The sequence below is a fragment of the Hemicordylus capensis genome, chromosome 2, assembly GCF_027244095.1.
Source record: "Hemicordylus capensis ecotype Gifberg chromosome 2, rHemCap1.1.pri, whole genome shotgun sequence".
NCBI lineage: Eukaryota > Metazoa > Chordata > Lepidosauria > Squamata > Cordylidae > Hemicordylus > Hemicordylus capensis.
Genome location: NC_069658.1, coordinates 138,485,993 through 138,492,951, shown reverse-complemented (window position 1 = coordinate 138,492,951; position 6,959 = coordinate 138,485,993). Strand labels below are relative to the sequence as shown.

The window sequence follows — 6,959 nt, the reverse complement described above, 5'->3', positions numbered from 1 at the left end:
TAAAAGCAAGACCAAAACTTAGTAGTGCGGTAAAAAGGGCAGGTAGATGTGAGGTGGGACTAAAATAACTGACAGAGACACCAGAAAATATATTAAACCAAGAACATGTTTACTGTGATAAAAAGGTTTAAAAAATGTAAACAACAGTACAGGAGCAGTAGATGAAATATTAGGATGGCAAGAATAAAAAAAATTACAAACTACAAAACAAACTTGCTAACCTTCTGTCACAAGCCCTAGCAGGCTTCATAAGACCAGCTCCCTCACTGCTACCTTCCTGAGCACTTACAGCCCAATCTTAAACTGCTAGTGTCCAAGCCTTCTGGCTTACAGTAAACTCAGCAACAAAACAACATAACAAATCGTCTCCTCCACTCCCTTTTATTCAGTTCCAAAGGGATACATTGTCCAATCAGGGAGTGTCTTCCCTCAGACAGCCAGAACCTTCTGTCTCTGCCTGGAGACAACCATTGGCAACCAACAGCAACACTTTACAACATTCCCTCCAAAACTGGGCAGCTGACAATATTTTTACCTCAGACAAGGCTGTAAGAGGCTCCAGGCTTTGCAGAGCCTGGAGTGGACAAAGAACAAGGCAAGTACAAAACACAAATTACAATCTATAAAACAAAGTGGGAAGGGGCCATTCCTTTGCACCTGTGCAATTTCTTTTCTTATCACATCCTTAGTTGGGAGAAGCTGAAGGAAGGAGGGGAATACTGCCTTGCAGAATCTGAAAATGCTTCATGTGAATGTGATGTGTGGCAGCAATGTAAGAAAAAATAATTACAGAAATCAGATGTCCTAGGCTAGGTACATTGGAGTAATGTTTTCAGCATCTACTATACATCTAAAAATTTGCTTTTTGGCTTATATCTGATGATTGAAAAGCCTTTCCTGCTTAGAATTTCAAAATGATGAGCTGTCTGATCCAAAGAGAAAAGAGGAGGTTATGCAAAACTCTACGCCTAGTAACAATTAAATGTGGCACGAGCCAGCAAATGCTGCAGACAGGCTGGCTAAAAATGCAAACCCATGATCTAAATATATTATACAGCTGGTATTTTAAGTTGGGTCACTAAAAAATATTTATGCACTCAGCAAAAGCCAAGCAAACAGACTGAAAGGATGACAGTTGCAGAAACAGTTTATTTAGGGAGAAATTGTGTATTTAATTGTAAACTGCCCAGATATGCAAATCTTGGGTGGTATAGAAATGTTTTAAATAAAATAAATAAATATGGGTGTCTTATGGAGGCCATTGTGAAGCCAAGTTCTCCCCATCCCCCCACCAACATGTTTTACCCTGCTGTTGTGACATCAACACTTGTCTTTCCTTGCCCCTGCCCATGGCAGCCAATAATGTGAAGTGAAGGCAGAAAATCTGTGTACATGTTCCTGAATATTATAGGGGAGAGCTTGATATGGTAATGCCATTTTCAATGGCTTCTCTGTTGCCTGTAATGTATAATCCTGTGCTAATCATAGCAAGCATGAATTGTCCCCTTTGCTAAGCAAGGGTCCATCCTGGTTGCATTTGAATGGGAGACTACAAGTGAGCAATGTAAGATATTCTCCTTAGGGGAAGGGGCCACTTTAGGAAGAGCACCTGCCTGCTTGCATACAGAAGGTTCCAAGCTACCTCCCTGACATCTCCCAGATAGGGCCAAGAGAGACTTCTGCCTGCAACTCTGGAGAAGCTGCTGCCAGTCTGTGTAGACAATACTGAGCTAGCTAGACTAATGGTCTGATTTGGTATATGGCAGCTTCCTATGGTCTTAAGTTCTAATTCCACCCTTTCAGTGGTATGATCAGAGTAAGGTCATTGGATTTAGAGATATTTGTTATATCCAATATGGTTACTCCTTTTCTAGAAGAAAAGTTCTAAAACTAATTCTGAGAGCTTTGAATCCTGGGGTTATAGCAATTGCTAAGAGCTTTCACACTTCCCCAAGCATCTGGAAGTATCTTGACAGCCTTCTACAAAGTCATCTTCCTTGTGAGGAGCAAGGAGGACTAGTGATAACAGTGCCTTTTGAAAGGAATTGTTAGCGTGTGCACATTGAGCAGATGGGAAGCAAACATGCTTCTAAGCAGTACTAGACTCAAAGCAACATTACTCCCATATCACCCCAGTACTGTATTCTAGAAGTAGCTTCTGCCAGCAGGACTTCTCTCAGCAAGATTCAAATTTTCTCTCTTCCACAGTTGTTCAAAACCAGATAAAATGTCAGCTCTCGCATAAGAGACAACTACCAGTAACTACCAGCTACAGATCCCATCAGGGCCGGATTATGATGTGCTGAGGCCCTAAGCAATGTCAAGCCTATAAAGCATTGCAAATTAGGTTTTTCCCATCCTGGGCATCACTCACATTGCCTGTAGCTGTGACGGCAGGCATTGGACTAAACTGGGCCCTGGTCTAATAAAATTTCAATATAACTTAGTTATTTCTTCACAGTTTTTTTAAAAAAGCTATATGATAAACAATTCTGTAGCTGTGTAGTATATTGTTGTCTTATCAGAAGAATAATGTCTGTTTTAGAGTCTCTTCTCCCCCCACTCTTTCTCCTTTATTTTTTAACCAATTACATAAAATTTTAATCATGTTTGGTATTCAGGGGACACTCATAATATGAGGCCCTAAGCTGTTGCTTACTTAGCTTGTGCCTAAATCCGGCACTGCACTGGATCCCATTCACCTGGGCCCTGTTGTCCACTATCAAATGTTAGGCAATACAAAAACCATGCTGTGAGACAGCGTGGTGTAGTGGTTAGAGTGCTGGACTAGGACTGGGGAGACCTGAGTTCAAATCCCCATTCAGCCATGATACTTGCTGGGTGGCTCTGGGCCAGTCACTTCTCTCTCAGCCTAACCTACTTCACAGGGTTGTTATAAGGAGAAACTTAAGTATGTAGTACACCGCTCTGGGAAGAGCGGGGTATAAAAATTTTTTTAAAACAAAAACACATACACACAAAAACCTAGCAAGAATAAGCAGGCCACTGTGCAGAGGCTACCTGTGTGCTTTTAACTGACATTCCCAGCGTGATTGCCTAACCAGACCATGCTTTATTATTTGCTTCATAACTTAGTGAAGCTTTCATGCATTAAGGTTAGGCCAGTGAGTAATACCTGCCCAACCGCAGGGCAGTCTCTCACATTCCTGGAACTTTCAGGAATTCAGCTGAGGGGCCAGATTTAACAGCCAATCTGTTCCCATGTTGGCAGCTGCAGTTTATCATGGAAGGGTGAGAAAAGTGGCATAGGCTGAAATGGAAAGCTGGTGCAATGTAGTGACAAAGCTGCGAGTTCAGAAAGCTTTGTTTTACATCTCATCTTGACCACAAACTCACTAGGTGATCTGTGGCATGCCAGTTGTCTTTCAGGCAGCCTGCCATCGCTAATGATAATACTGACCTTCCTTGTTGAGAATATGTGAAATTATTTGAAGACATTAAACATTGCTATACAAATGCGAAGTGTGAATTCCATCTTGTACCCTTTTATTAAAGGCGCAGAAGTGCTGTTCTTTGCAGCTGATTACCCACCCTAATAGGTGATACATATGAGAAAAACAGATGGTACAGATATATGCTAACATTAATGGGGTGTGTAGCATTTTGTGTGGGCATCAAAAACAGGTTTTAACTCAGTTCCTTCGAAGCAGGGACTAGGAACTCTTGCATAGCTCCAGTTCACTGCAATGTAGTTTGTGCAGGAGAACTTCCCAGTGGATTGCTTCTAGCACAGGGCTTCCGCTCTCCAGCTGCTGTGAGACTACAACTCTCATCACTCCCAGCCGTAACAGGCAATAGTCAGGGATGATGGGAGTTGTAGTCCAACAACAGCTGGAGGTTGAAAGTTATGCAGGCCTGGTCTAGCAGTTCCAATTGGTCTGTCTCTTACTCTGCTGTCTTTAGTGGCACCCAAAGTTTGCTACCTGAGGCAGTTGCCTTATGTTCCTTGGGAGGGCAGTTTCTGCTTAGGAAATGTTGCCTTTTGTTATAAGACATTGGTTGGAACTCTGGGTATGAAGCTGCCTTCAAGTGGTGATAATGCCCAAGGATGCTATTTATGGAGGACAGACGATCCATTCCAACCAACACTGTATTGTAAACCACATGGGTTGTATTAGAAGGAAGTTATTATTCCTAAATTTCATTGAAATTAATTGAATTTATATTAGTCATGCCTAACTTGTCTCATTTATTTCAATGGTGCTTAATCATAACTAATTCTCAGGCTACAATGCATGTGATTATTCCTCAAGATTACCTTTGATTCTGGTGGTTTTGTGGTGTGTGTGTTCTTTAAATGCTTTTTAAATATGCAGCTTGTTTGCCGTTTCATCTTGAATATATCCAAGAGTAGCCTCCCCGCTTCACACACAGATATCTCTCTCCACCTCACCTCACCTCACCAATAGTGATTCTAGTAGTGCCCCATCTCTGTTAAATTCTTCCCGCTCTCAAGGTTGCTTCAGACATAAATTGCCCCTCTCTTTCCTCTAAATTAGTTAATTAATGCAGCTTTTGGCCTTTCAGGAAGTATGGAAAGTCAAGGCTCTTAAGTGCTGCTATAGTACCATCAAATTGCTGTTTGACTTTTGTCGCCTCTCATCTTCAGCTGACATTATACCCCTCTTAGCTTTGCTCCCTGTCAGCAGCCTCATCTCTGTTTCTGTAGCAGCAGGAACAGCTTCATTTGGATGAAAAGTCTTCATGTTTACATTTTAGGCTTCTGTAATCGGACTCCGTTGTCAGCTTTGTCATATTCAGTAAGAAAGTTCTCCAGCTGTCTGGCAGAGAGGAGATCTGAGCAAACACTGGAAAGCTGCTTCAATAGGTATTGCTGAAGACAAAAGCTGGGCTAAAATGTTTCTTCAGGGATGGGGTGATGTCGCCAGAGCTAAGATTTGACTCCATGACTGATCAGGCATATGACACCAGGTCTCCTGGGAAATATGTTTTCCTTCCAGCTTTGATTCATAAATCTGTTTTTTCCATAGGAAACCTGCAGAAAGCCTATGGGGGCAATTACAAGCTTCAAGGTGAACTAATAATACTGTTGGTTCTCAGCTGCTGGGGTCAAGGACATCGCTATGGGTTATTCTCCTCACGTGCTCCTAGGCAGGACTATGGTAATTAGCTAAAAGAAACAGAAGCCTAGAAGAGCCTGAGGAGGATAGCCCCGCCCCAGTTATTTCTGTCCGGCGTAGCTCCAGGCAGCTCCAAAATTTTCTCTTCAGATCTCTGATTATTCCTATTGATTCTATTCATCCTTTCTTCAACCCTTCTCATTGTTCCTTTCCTATTTTCTTCAAAAATCTTTTTTTTAAAAAAACCCCTCCTTTAGATTTTCAATCTCTCTCCCTCCTCCACGCCTATTCCTCCTTCTCCCTGCCATGGAACGCACAGGAGGGTACAGGATAATCCTGGTGCTGAAGGGGAAAGGGGAAAGCAGCTTCCCAGTGGCAACCAGACCTCCCGGATCGCCTACCCCGCAAGTGTCATTATTGGATGCTCAAATGCCGCCCAGTCTGGACGCCGTAGAGGCCGCAGCGGGTTTCCTGCCCCTGAGCTGTGAAACTCACAGTAAAGCAGCCCAGTGTGCCTCAGGGAGAGGTGGGAGAACAGAGGGCGAGGAGACATCTGGAGCATCGTTTCTCCTTATGGCCAGGCTGAAACGGGGGGCGGCAACAGTCCCTCTCACCAAGCCTCCACCTACAGCAGCAGAGTTGAGGGCATGGGGCGCATCGGAGGCACCATGGTGCCTGCCAGGAGCTCCATTGTGGCACAAGTAGCACAAGATGGTGCCAAAAAAGGAGAGGCTTCTCAGCAGTCTGTTGCAGCACAGATAATGCCAGTAACAGCAGAAGGGGGCTACAGGGATTGGACCCAGGACCAGAGACAGCCAAAAAAGCTGGTGAGACCTCTCCTTGTTGAGAGTAGCCCCCCCACCCACCATGGGTCCCTCAGAGCCAGGTCTCAGTCTTTCTAGAGCAGTCCTGCCTGAAAGGCAGGCATGGTTCAAGAATGCCACAATAGATACTATCCACCAGATCAAGCCTCAAAAGAAAAGTAAAAAATCAAAAAGGTGTAAACAGGTCTCCTCTTCATCCGACGACTCTGTGTCATCCGAATCTTCTAGCACATCTCCCCAAAAAGTGAAGAAAAGGATAAAACATACCACAGGGTCACTTCCAAGTAAAAATGAAAACAAACATGTCTTCTAAATGTAAGAATAATGAACAACACTCTTCAGACCGGTCAGGTCCAGATTCTGGGGACCCAAATTCACAGGACCCTAGACCCAGGGTTCTTGATAAGCGTAAAGTCATAGCAACACCCGACTCTGATGTGGACCCAGATTGGGGAGATGGGGGAAATCAGGACCCAGGTATTATTCCAGAAAAGCAGGCAGGTGAATGGTTGGTGAGGGGGTGGGGGACCCAGGCCCAGGCAATGTTTCACAGCACCTCTTTGTCTCTGAGGACTTCAGCCACTTATGTCAAGAGTACTAGTCACTATTGGATTGCAATCTAAGGTAACACCAGAGCCTGTGCAGTCAGCTAAGGGGGACCTGGTATTTCCTAAGGCAAAGCCTAGAGACATGTTGTTGCCAATGCCCAAAGTGTTTACAGAGGTGGTAAAGCAGGAATGGTTCCTTCCCACAACCGATAGAAAGCCAATGGTGGTGGTGAACCGATATTATTCCTTTCAGCAGGAACCATCAGACGTATTAAAAACGCCATCCACAGATGTACCAGTGGTGCAGCTCATATCAGGTAGAATTTGCCTTTAGGATAGTACATGACAGTTTCTCATTGGCTACCTGTTCTTCAGCGGCAGCTTCTATGTTTGCCAGGGCCTCCTTATTAGTGATCCACCTTCTGGTGAAAATGAGGCTGTAGTTGGTTAAGATTCAGAAGTCACAGGCTTCTGTAGCAGATGCT

General features: G+C 43.9%; 1 protein-coding gene across 3 annotated transcripts in view; it reads left to right on the top strand.

Annotated features, from left to right (window-relative positions):
* Positions 1 to 627: 627 nt before the first annotated feature.
* The window catches only part of TAL2 (TAL bHLH transcription factor 2), a 70,281-nt gene continuing 63,949 nt past the window's right edge, over positions 628 to 6,959 (top strand). Inside the window, exon 1 of one of the 3 annotated variants that reach the window (XM_053298526.1) lies at positions 628 to 772. The gene's annotated coding sequence lies outside the window, so the exon portion shown is untranslated. Of the gene's footprint in view, positions 773 to 1,409; positions 1,428 to 6,959 lie in introns of those variants that run through there. The other 2 variants (XM_053298523.1, XM_053298522.1) reach the window with 2 other exon arrangements.